We start from the raw sequence: 12187 nt of genomic DNA on the forward strand, positions 1-12187 counted from the left end.
GTGGGAGAAGACAAGAATCTATCGTGTAGACTTAGGTACTAGATCGTGTAGCAGCGAGCGGCTATCGTATAGTATACTCTTTACTCAATCGTTTACTCTTTCAAAACTATCGTATAGCTTTTCTTTATGAGCGTTCGATTATGGAAAAATGAAAACGATTTTCATTTTATCTATCAGTTACCATAACTGATTACAACTTTCCACTAAGTTAGTTATTAGTAAAAAAAAACCGAAACCAATTATCTCATAATTGATTTAATTATAAATAAATATTATATTTATAACCTATAGTTTTAATATCACATTTTATGCAATATATAAACATAGTTTTTTTTCTCCTTTATGGCATTTAATATTAATTCCTCCAATTAATGTATCGAATATATCAAATCAATTATATCATATATAATTGAATCAATTTAATTATATCATATATAATCATATTCCCTCTTGTTAATTTGAACACTTCAAACTAATTCTCAACATGAATCCATTGAGCTACAAAGGGGACCTGTAGCTTGAAGCTCCAACGGTACATGAATAACTGACTAAACTCTTTAATCACGATATCCACCATCTGTTAACTGCCGAGCACTCCACTAAAGACCGACAACTGCACTCTTCGCACTACAAATATATTTCTATGTCCATTAGATATAACCAATCAAGAGTACGATGACCCTTCACAAATCGCTCGTCAGTACAACTGGGCCAATTTACCATTTTGCTCCTGTAGTTACATCTAACTTCTTAAATACCACTGATTCCTTTAATGAACAATATATCATAGTCCTACTATGAGTAAACCCTTCTCGGGCCAAGAGAAGATGTGGTGTCACAATGTTTAAGCCCCGAAATCAAGCCTTAAGGAGCAATTTATCTACTTACCTCTGCTTCGGGGAAGGAGTGAATTCTATCTTGTGTAGCTAAGTTACCAGCTCCCCAATCAAACGAATCTCCAAAGTGGTAGGTTTGAGTCGACAATCTGGTCACTCGCACCCATGCAAATCAAAGGACCGCCCTCATAGATAGAAGTTCCCAACTCACTCAGGATTAAGGTCATATTACCTATGGTCATCCTAGTGAAATGAAAGTCTCTGTCATGAATGGCGTTATATAACGAGACTAAACATTTTATGATCCAGTCTTATACAAACTTCTTTGTAAAGAGCATCCCCGCTCGTATGTCTAATACATGAATGGTCAAGATTAGATCATTTGTAGTACTTTACAATACTTGTAACATCTACAAAGTGGGTCACTCTCGTAGTGTCACAAGGATAAAATTTTCCTCCTTTATTCATATACTACAGACCATTTAGGTTATCACTTAAAGCATGATCCACTTGTATGTCTCCATATACATGTTTAAATTACAAAGATAACTAGGAATCTTAGTTTATTGGTTTGTGGTTAATGCAACTAAAATAACTCATATTTCATAGACAGTAGTGAATAAAATATCTCATATTATTACATCACAAATGTTTATTCATACAGGTATTTACAAACTTCAGGACCCTACGAGATTTAAGGCATCAACCCCAACACTTTAAGTTTCAGCCAAAGAAAGGTATGTTTAAAAGACTCATACTTATTTTTTCTCCATTGGGCCATTTTCAAACCTGATTCTAACTTGAGTATCAGAGTGGATTTGACTCAACACCACATTGGTGTTTTAGCTTTGCTCATTTTATAGGATATTAGGCTAATCTCCCTCAAGAAATACAAATTTACAGTTGGTGTAATTTTCGGCATCAACAGTTGGCGTTGTCTATGGGGACAAAAATAGAAAAATATTTTAGCCTTACCACTACATTTTTTATTTGAACCATGAGCAACAATGTAAACAGAGAGAATCTCCCAACTGATGGGGATTATTTGGACCGTGAACATCACTTAAGGCGACAACTCATACGTGTTCCAGAAACTTAAGTGAGTGAGACCCATCAACTTGTGAATGAGCTTGCAGATGTGTACACGACTCTAGTTTCTAAAGTAGATGGCTTATATAAAACTTGAACCAGGTCATGGAGATGCTCAGACACCCAAACCCAATCATTGAGTGTTAAAGTTAGCATGTAATTAACCGAAGCAAACAAAATCATTAAACACTCTAATTCAGTCAATTTTAGCAACTAAGCAAGAATGTTCATAAACTAAAATAGGGTTTTGAAGATATACCTTGGAAGAACTTCTTCTAAACTTCAAATCCGTCACGAATCTCTACTCAAATGCTTGTAGATCACCACTTAATCTTCTCTATTATTCTCTTGGACCTTAGATTGGGTGGTGGAACCTAAAATGAGGTTGAATTTTGGGATTAATATGGAGAATTTTAGTTTTTGTCACTAAGGCTTTGAAAGAACTTTTATCTCTAAAAAACCATACTTGCATGATCATCCCTCTACTGAAAACGGTTTTTGTTCAAAAAACATGTCATCTCATCACATAGAGAATTGACACCTAATTAACAAAAGCAAGTGGAATTCTAAAGTATTTAAGGTGGGAAAAACCTACAATGTATTTTTCATTCATCATCATTTATTTATTTATTTATTTGATTATAAATCAAAACCAATTTCCAATTTTTAAAATCTAATTTCAAAAAATTAATTCTATAATTAATACTAAATAAAATTTCATTATTTTTATACAAAATTAATTCAATAATTAATTTTAAATAAAATTAATTCTTTAATAATCAATTAAACAATTTAATTAATTATATTAATTTAATATCAAATATTAAAATAATTTAAACACCATTTCTTAGCATGAATTCCTATTCATGTAATTAATATTTAAATTAAATTTAAATATTATCTGATTCTTCAATTACGTTTAATTATATCACATATAATTAATAGTTTCCGTAATTCGAATTTGAACGTTTCAAATTCTCTCATCACACTATTCTAAGGTTTAATCTATTTGTGAGCTAGTAGGGGGGACCTAATGGACCTATAGATCATGAGCTCTTACGATCCGAGATTAACTGGTTAAACTCTTTAACCTAATTAACCAACATTCTTTAATTACCGGGTCACTCCACTAAAACCCAGTAGTTGCACTCCCCTCACTGTAGATATATTTCTGTCCATTCAAACCATAATTAGTAAGTCAACACTTCACAAGTTGTTCATAATAACGGTTGGGTCAAAAGCTGTTGTACCCTCGAGATTACATCTTGTTCCTTAAGTCCCACTGGTCTTCTAATGAACAATTGGTTTGTGATCCAATCACCTAACTGAGTCTCTCTCGGGCCAATGAGAGGGTGGGGCTACTTGTTTAAGACCCAAAGTCAGCACTGAACGAAACAACCTCTCTATTATCAGGAGCAAATTTCGTTTTGCACCCTATGTCCCCTGCTATGTACCTAGTCTTCCGGCGCTGTTGAACCAACTCTCACCCATGCAAATCTAAGGATAATCCCGAATAAACAAGAGTTAGCTAAGGATTAAGGTCAAGTTACTTAGGTCATTGCTTTGAAATAGTTAGTTTAAACAGTAAACAACATTATAAAGTAAGAGTGACTTATTTCTTGATCCGGTCTTATACAGATTTTTTGCATAAGATGCTCCCACTCGCATGTCTCCACATGAACGAATCAGGATCATATCATTTGCAGCACTTTACAATAATTGTAACATCTACAAAGTGGACCACATCCGATAGTGTCTCCCGAATAAGGTATCCAGCCTTATCCGTAGACTATAGACCATTTTGGTTATCTACTCGAACTTAATTCACTCTTATTTCTCCACATAAAGTCCAAGTACGCATTTAATAGCCATGGATCTTAATTTATTGGATTTAGGTTCTTTCTAAAACGAAATGAGCAATTCATACATTCAATAATAACTTTATTGAATAAAACTTCAATAACATCTATATTGATTAACATAATAAGTTTATTGTTTACAAACCACGAATTTTAGGACAATAAACCCAACATTGAGGCCATCCGACAAAATACGATGGGTCCACCTGAGGAAAACAAGTGTGATGGAAAGCCCAAGCACAGTCCATTGGGTCAAAGCACCACCCCAGTTGTCCAAGACCTGACCAAAGGTAAAGGTCCTGCTATTGAAGGGTTGGGTGAATCTGAGATTCCTAGACCAAAGGCATCGAAAAAACTGATAACGGGAGGAACAACAGGCAAGCGAACAATCCGGATCTAAGGAAGCATCTACCCATCAATCACTGTTCTCAAACTTCTACTGTTCAAAATTATGCTTCAACCAAAAGTCAGCCCAAAAGATCTCACAACCACCAAGGCGATCGACTATTCAGAGGGACGAGTGGACAGAAGCTCGAATGATGGAACGAATGGGAAAATCTGACCTGGATACAGACCTACGGGATCTCATCGACCAAAGGCGAAGGAAACAAGCCGAGGATGACAAAGAAGTGGAGAGTCGATCGTGGACTGTTGAGTTACGAAAAATCCAAAACAAGCTAGGGGACATTAAGGAGGCACAGGATCATGAGGGGTTAGACATTGATAATTTTTTAGAATGGGTACACTCACTCTTCATGGATGAGTTCATGCAGGAACTAGTACCCCTTAAATTCAAGTTACCTACTATGAAACCATATGATGGATTGAAAGACCCAGTAGAGCATCTAGATACGTCTCGATCGAGACCAGGAAAGAAGGACATCCACAGTTTGATGCAAGTCAGTCGCCACTGGCAAAAAACCATTGTTTATTCCACTCTTTTGTAGCGGTCGGACATAAAACTACGGAATTTCCTTTGGATGAAAAATTTATTCTTTCGAGAGTATGAAGAGACATAAATTCCTCCATGCTAATGGGGTTTGAGTTTCCTAGCTGAAGCTAAAGAATGTGACAACCTAATAACACACAATAAGAGTTGGAAAATAGTTGAAAATGTGACAGGTTTACATAAGCTAAAGCCTGTTGAATAAAAGGATGGAGTGGAAACCTATGTAAGTAAATATTGTAGGATAAAAAGCCACTTCACCTAAAGGCGGGTTAGATGGCTCCTTACCTAAGGAAGGGATTCTCATATGCACCGAATGAGAAATCCTAAATTTATTTCTAAGGGAATTTAAAATATTTATGGTTCAGGGACCCAAGGAGAGAAAATGGGGAGCTAAATCATGATCTCGAAACCCATGCCCCCTCTAGATACGATTTTGAGGCTTTTTATTGGGAACGAAATCGACATCACTGGAGTTGGTTGACACCTCAATCCTAGAATCTAAGACTTGAATGTTCTCCATGAATAAAGTTAAGCTAAGTAGAAGATTACCTTAAGGAATAATGAAAGCAAGATGAAAAAAATTGGAGTGTGGTGAATTTTGATGGCTAAAGTGAATCATTTTTATAAGGAAATTCAGTACGAAAAACGAGAAATTTACTAAGGTTAAGCTTGGAGCAATGGATGCTTCAAAAAGTTTGAGAAAAAGCTCTCAAGCAAGGCTCCGTTTAAAGTCAACACAGAACCCAACTCAAAAGAGGGGCAACTGTAGAGGGTAAAATTAAACCTAGTTAATTAAATTAAAACCAAGATTAGGGTGAAGATAATCGAAAGCCCATTTTAGGTAGTGTATTTTATATAGGCCCAAATTAAAAGAAAATAACCTTAGCTAGCTCGACCCACTTAAAGCTATGAGACCGAGCTAAGAAAGCAGGTTGAGCTAAGAGATCAAGCTAAGAAAATAGCCCGAGCTAAGAGGTTAAGCCAAGAAACTTTTAAGTGGCGTTTACTTATTTAAGAGCAATATTGTGGTGTATGCCTTTAGCCATGCAAAATGGTGTATGTGTGTGTGTGTATATATATATATAATATATATATATATATATATATAACTTTACCTACATTTGAGGGGCACAGAGCCCAAATTAAAAAGAAGCTCAGTATTATGCAAAAGGTTTACAAGAGAAACTACTTACTGATAGAACAACTACCAAGTAATACAGTAAACCTTAGATAGACAATTTGTTTAGATTCCCCCTAAAGTTAATGTCACCTATCTCAAGATCTTTTCTCAGCTCAGGCTTTATTGATCTTGTACGTTTAGGCTCCCCTAGACTCAAAGCTTCTCTTCAAGGATTTATCCACGCACCATCACAAAACTGCAAACCTTTTCGTTTTTTAACTTTTAGCAATGACCACACAACCAATAAATAAATAAACATTCAGTTCTCAAAACCTAAATGAGATATTCTCATACTTTCTTTTATAACAATATCAACAAGGAAGTTTGTTCGTTCAATTCTTGATGCGAGCTTAGGAGTGTATTGTTTGAGAAAATTGGAAAAAAGAGTGCAAATATGAGTGATATGTTGATCACGCATTAGTAATGCGTTAGTGATGCGTGAAGGAATGCGTGACACTCCTCTCTATGCGTTCAAGTTTTCCTGAATCAGATCGAAGTATAAATCCAATTCAGGTTCCTGGTAAGTCCAGGGTCGAACTCAGGGATTTAGATTAAAGCTAACGTAGAGCTTGCATTGTAGCTGATGTAGACATATCCTAAGTGAATGCGGAATGAGTTATCTACACTAAGTTTGCTATGTGCATGGAAGAAGGTACAAAAAGGTCAAGTAGAAAATAAGGGGTCATGTGAAAATGGTATTCAGTGCAAAGGATATGTGTTGATCTAAGTGAAATATACACGTACAAGAATGCGATGCAGATGGAAATGACTTTACTTGCTTATCTTTCTAAATGCGTTAGATTTTTGCTTACTTTCTATTCAGCACTTCTCAATGTGAATGCTATACAATTTCCTATCTCTAGGATGTAAGTGTTAGTTACATAATGCAATAAAACACTAGTGCGTCTATCTCTAGATGCACCAAACGTTTCTAACTTAATGCTTGCTTGCTTATTCTCTCGAATAATTCAAGCTAGAGTAGCTTTTACCAAGTGATTCAGTTGGATTAGGCGTTTAGAAATGGATTTTGCATGAAGTTATAGATGCATCTAACATAAAGCAAGAAATAAATAGTAGTAAAGTGTAGTAGACCAAATATGTGAATTCATAAAGAAACCAATTGTCTTTACAAGATCAATACTCAATCAAATGAGATGAAGATAATTAGAATTAGGATGAAAAAAAAAGAGTGAAGCCGTAGAGTACTATCTCTTGTCCTCTTTGGCTCAATTTAAATTCGTGTACAACCAACTTGTAGAACATATGGTAGAAAATTCTCTCTCGAGCTAAGCTTTCTCCACTCCTTGATCGATGGTGGGGGTGGATCTATTCCTTCTTTTGTTCTTCTTGTCACAGCAGCACAGCTCCAAGTCTCTAAATTTCAGAATTATTCAAAATGAGCTAACTCTTCATCTGGTGGGATTTCTTCTATTTATAAGCATTGTTCTTCATCAGCTTGATGATGGGGCAACATTAAATTTCATACCCTTGTCAGCCACCTGACACTCAGACATTTTTCAGACTCTACCAGCTGCAGATGCCCATGCTTGCAAGTGGAATCAATGAATCTTTCTTGCGTTGAAACCCTTCCGATGCATGCCTATGCGTTGACATTGCTTGCGACACTTAGAATCTTTGTTGAAATCCTATAATATTATGTGTTAGTGACGCAGCTTTTTAGTAATAAACACTCTTTTGTATGAGTTTGGTAGTGTTTGAGTAATTCTATGCGTTTTCTCTAAGAATAATGAGATTTTATCATTAAAAACCCTAATTGTTCCAACTTTTGAGAAACAATAACTTGTATTTCTACAAGTTATCAAAGTTATAGACAAGGAAACTAGCAAGACCGGAACATTAAAAAACAAACAACCGGACCGACCATCACAAAGTCAACCAAACAAGTAGGATGCAAATTGATTCCTCTGTTATGAAGATTGATTCTAGTTGGGAGAATATTTTTAATACACTTCATAAAAAGTGTTCGATCTTCGATGAAATTTGGAGATGCCAGAGTGAAGAATCTCGTTGAAGAGAACCTTGGGCGAAAGCTGGATCGTCCCAATTCCATTTTTCATAAAATGTAATTCTTACAAAAAAGAAAATACAAATTATGCATTTACATAAAATACAACATACTTTATTAAAAGGAAACTTAGGGTTTTAAGAACCCCTACCTTTGAAGACCTTCTTAAAGAATCCCTCGATCAAGAAATGAATGCTACCACGATGATGACCTTGGTATTCTCAGGTAGAGAACCTAGGAGTGGTGGGCTCTGACTATTTTGGAATATTGAGGGAAGGATTAAGTAGAGAGGAGGATTAGAGATTGTGATTAATCTCTCAGAACAACACACTCACAGAACTATTCTGTCTTTCTCTTACTTAGTGAAGAAGAAGAAGAAACTCTCCTTTCAAAAATACCAAATATAATACCAACCACCCACTTACGTGGGTGGAGAGAAAAAAAAGGGGAGGGAATTGTAACTCCCTCCCTAATTCAAATAAATTAATATTAAAATAAATAAAATAATAAAATTAATTTATATGAAAAATATTTAATATAAATATGATAACTAACTTATCATAATATATATATTAAACTACAAGTTATATCAAATATAACTTATAACTTATAGTTTTAATATTGTATCATATACAATACAAGTTATAGTTTCTTTTCTCTCTTATATGGCATTTAATATAAATCACATTTATATTAAATTTAACAATTATGATTCCAATTCATATAATTAATATTTGAATCTTATTCAAATTTTTATTTTCTCTCTCAAATGCTATAATATATCAAATACATTATAATAATTATATAATATATAATTAAAACTCTCAATTAATTTGAACAATTCAAATTAATCCAAAAATTGATTCTCATTTAATCCTATTGAGCTACCAAAGGGACCTGATGGATCTGTAGCTTGAAGCTTTAATGATACATGAATAATTAATCAAACTCTTTAATTAAATTATTCATCATCCATTAACTGTAGGGCACTCCACTAAAGACCGTAGCTGCACGCTTCGCACTACAGATATATTTATGTGTCCATTCGATATAACCAATCAACAATATGATGACCCTTCACAAATTGCTCATAAGTACAGCTGGGCTATAAATATCGTTTTTCTCCTGTAGTTACATCTAACTCCTTAAGTATCACTGATCCCTCTAATGAACAATATATCATAGTCCAATTATGACTAAATCCCTCTCGGGCCAGGAAGGGGTGTGGTGCCACATTGTTCAAGCCCCAGAATCAACCTTTAAGGGAACAATTTATTTACTTACCCCGACCTCGGGGAAGAAGTGAATTCTTTCTTGTGTAGTTGTGTTCCCAGCTCCCCAATCAGATGAATCCCCAAAATGGTAGGCTTATTGAGTCGGCGATCTAGCCACCTTCACCTATACAAATCAAATGACTACCCTTATAGGCAGGAGTTCACAACTCACTCAGGATTCAGGTCATGTTACCTATGGTCATCCAAGTGAAATGTAAGTCAGTGTTATATAATGAGACTAAACATTTTGTGGTTCGGTCTTATACAAACTCCTTTGTATAGAATATCCCCACTCATATGTCTATATATGAATGATCATGATCAAATCACTTGTAGCATCTTACAACAATTGTAACACCTACAATGTGGGTCATACTCGTAGTGTTACCAGGATAAGGTACCCAACTTTATCCATCTACTAAGACCATTTAGGTTATCACTTAAACATGATCTACCCATATATCTCTACATACATGTTTAAGTTACAAGATAACCTTGGATGTTAGTTTATTGATTTGTGGTTAATGCAACTAAATATGGAATAAAATATCATATATTTTATTAAATACACAATGAGTTTGTTCAAAACATTGAAAAACTATAGAACCCTACGAGATTTAGGGCATCAACCCCAACATAGAGTTTGTTCTACATCTTCCTCATTACATTTTCACTTGAAGAAGCTAAAAAAAATTTCAATTTGTATTTGATTCTAGTGTTTAGAGGGATTCTTCTTATGATCCAACATCCTCTTTTGGTAAGGCTTCTTTTTGAAGGTTACAATTCCAGTAACCGTCAGGGAGGATAAAGTCAGCCACATAAGCATTTGCGAATCTAGAATTAACAATGATATGTTTGAAAGTGCTCGATCGAGGCATCCAAGGATCAAAAAACATACGGATAAAACATCCATTTCCAATTATGAAGTGCAAACCATTGGAAGAAGGAATTCGTCGCCCAATTCTGTTCCAAATAATTTAAGTGTAACCACTAAATGTAGTAATAGTAGCACCAGTCAAACATAGGGAACCGTCAAATTTCTCAATCAAACAGTTTACGGCCCGAGGGTAACCGATTAGGAGGGGGTTTAAAATTATTTTGTTGTAAATAAATTTAAATTGCATAAAAGTAAACGGAATAAAATGTAATTTGATGTAATCGATGAAAAATGCCTAGCTTAGATTATTATGGAATTTCTTTATTCTATTTACTAGCTCATCGAATTCTCATAACCTGAACTTAAGTATTTGTTGTACTTAACCAAATTAACTAAAAAAAAATTAATTAATTTTCCTAGTTATCTAATTAGCCCAAGTAAAATTAGATGAAAAGCATACAAATCCAATTGGTCTAATATCATTAAGTTCAAAGGCAAAGTTAAGTTGAATATTTAATAGGAAAAGTCATGGTTAAATATTCCTTCGACTCAATCCTAGGTTGATTAGAACAATGCTTATCATTATCAATTCACAAGCTAATCTAACCTATTGCTTCTTGTAGATCACAACCAAGAGTCACGAATATAAACTAAGTCCCTCTTGAGCCAAATTTGTTTATGGTCCAACCATAAACTAAGTCCCTCTCGAGCCAGTGACAGGGTGGGGCCCTTTGTTCAAGACCCGAAATCGACACTTTAAGGGAACTACTCTACTTACCTAACGCTGGAAGAAGTGAATTCTATCTTGTGAAGTTATGTTTTTAGCTCCCCATTTAGTTAATCCTCGAAATGGTAGGCTTATTGAGTTACTAAATTCGGTCACTCTCACCTATGCAAATCCAAGGACTGGTATCATAGACGTGAGTTCATAAATCACTCAGGATTAAGATCGAGTTGCACATGATCATCCTATGAAATATTAATCTCATCAATTAACAGATTTACAAAGAAAGGTTAAATATTTTTTGGTCCAATCTTATACAAACTCTTTGTCTAGGATACCCTCACTCATATGTCTCCACATGAACGGTCTAAATCAAACTATTTGTAACTATTACAAAGTGGGTCGTATCCATAATTTCACCGGATAAGGTACTCAATCTTATCCATATATTATAGATGTTTTTGGTTATTTCTTGAACATGATCCACCCGTATGTCAATTAAATACATGTTCAAGACTTCATGCAATAAACTTGGAGTTTTTCGGTTAATGGAATTTAATCTTGCATAATTAATAATTAAATTAATCAACTAATAAATTACGAGGCTTTATGACATAAATCCCAACATGGACATGGGTTAGGAAGAAAGCTTCCGATACTGAGTGTCCAGCCTGTTGACTGCATAGGCCAACTGAGATATCTGAGTAGCCATATTCTGTATGTGAGAAAATGTGATCTGCTGTAATCGCTCCTAGCTCTGCTTGATCAACAAGGTAGACTCGGCCAGACTCTTCACCATATTCTTTAGAGACATAATCAAGCTATTCGGATCTGTTGGGATTGGTGTCCTAATTCTCTTGGAGTCTCATTGTTTTGTAAAGATACACATTGTTCAATGAATAAAATAATTGTTATTTAATTCTGGCATTTACTCATATCCAATAAACAAAGCTCCTTGGTTATCTTATGTGAACTTAAGCATGTATATGTGATATACAAGTGGATCATGCCTTAAGTGATAACTTAAATAGGTCTGTAGTATAAGGATTGAGGTGGGATACCTGATCCTGGTGACACTATGGATACGGCCCACTTTGTAGAGGTTTGCAAGACTAGACCCTGTATATAATGCCTTTGATACTAGAGACTTACATCTCACCTAAACGATCATAGGTGACACGATCTCAATCCTGAGTGTTTTGGGAACTCCTGCCTTTGAGGGCGGTCCTTTGATTAGTATGGGTGAGAGTGGCTAGATTGCCAACTCAACATGCCTACCTTTTTGGGGACTCATCTGATCTGGGAGTTGGGAACTCAATCCACAATATGGAATTCACTTCATTCCCGAAGTAAGGATAAGTAGAGAGATTGCT

This window comes from Benincasa hispida, chromosome 12 (assembly GCF_027475165.1).
Source record: "Benincasa hispida cultivar pf3 chromosome 12, pf3_genome.v1.1, whole genome shotgun sequence".
Taxonomy (NCBI): Eukaryota; Viridiplantae; Streptophyta; class Magnoliopsida; order Cucurbitales; family Cucurbitaceae; genus Benincasa; species Benincasa hispida.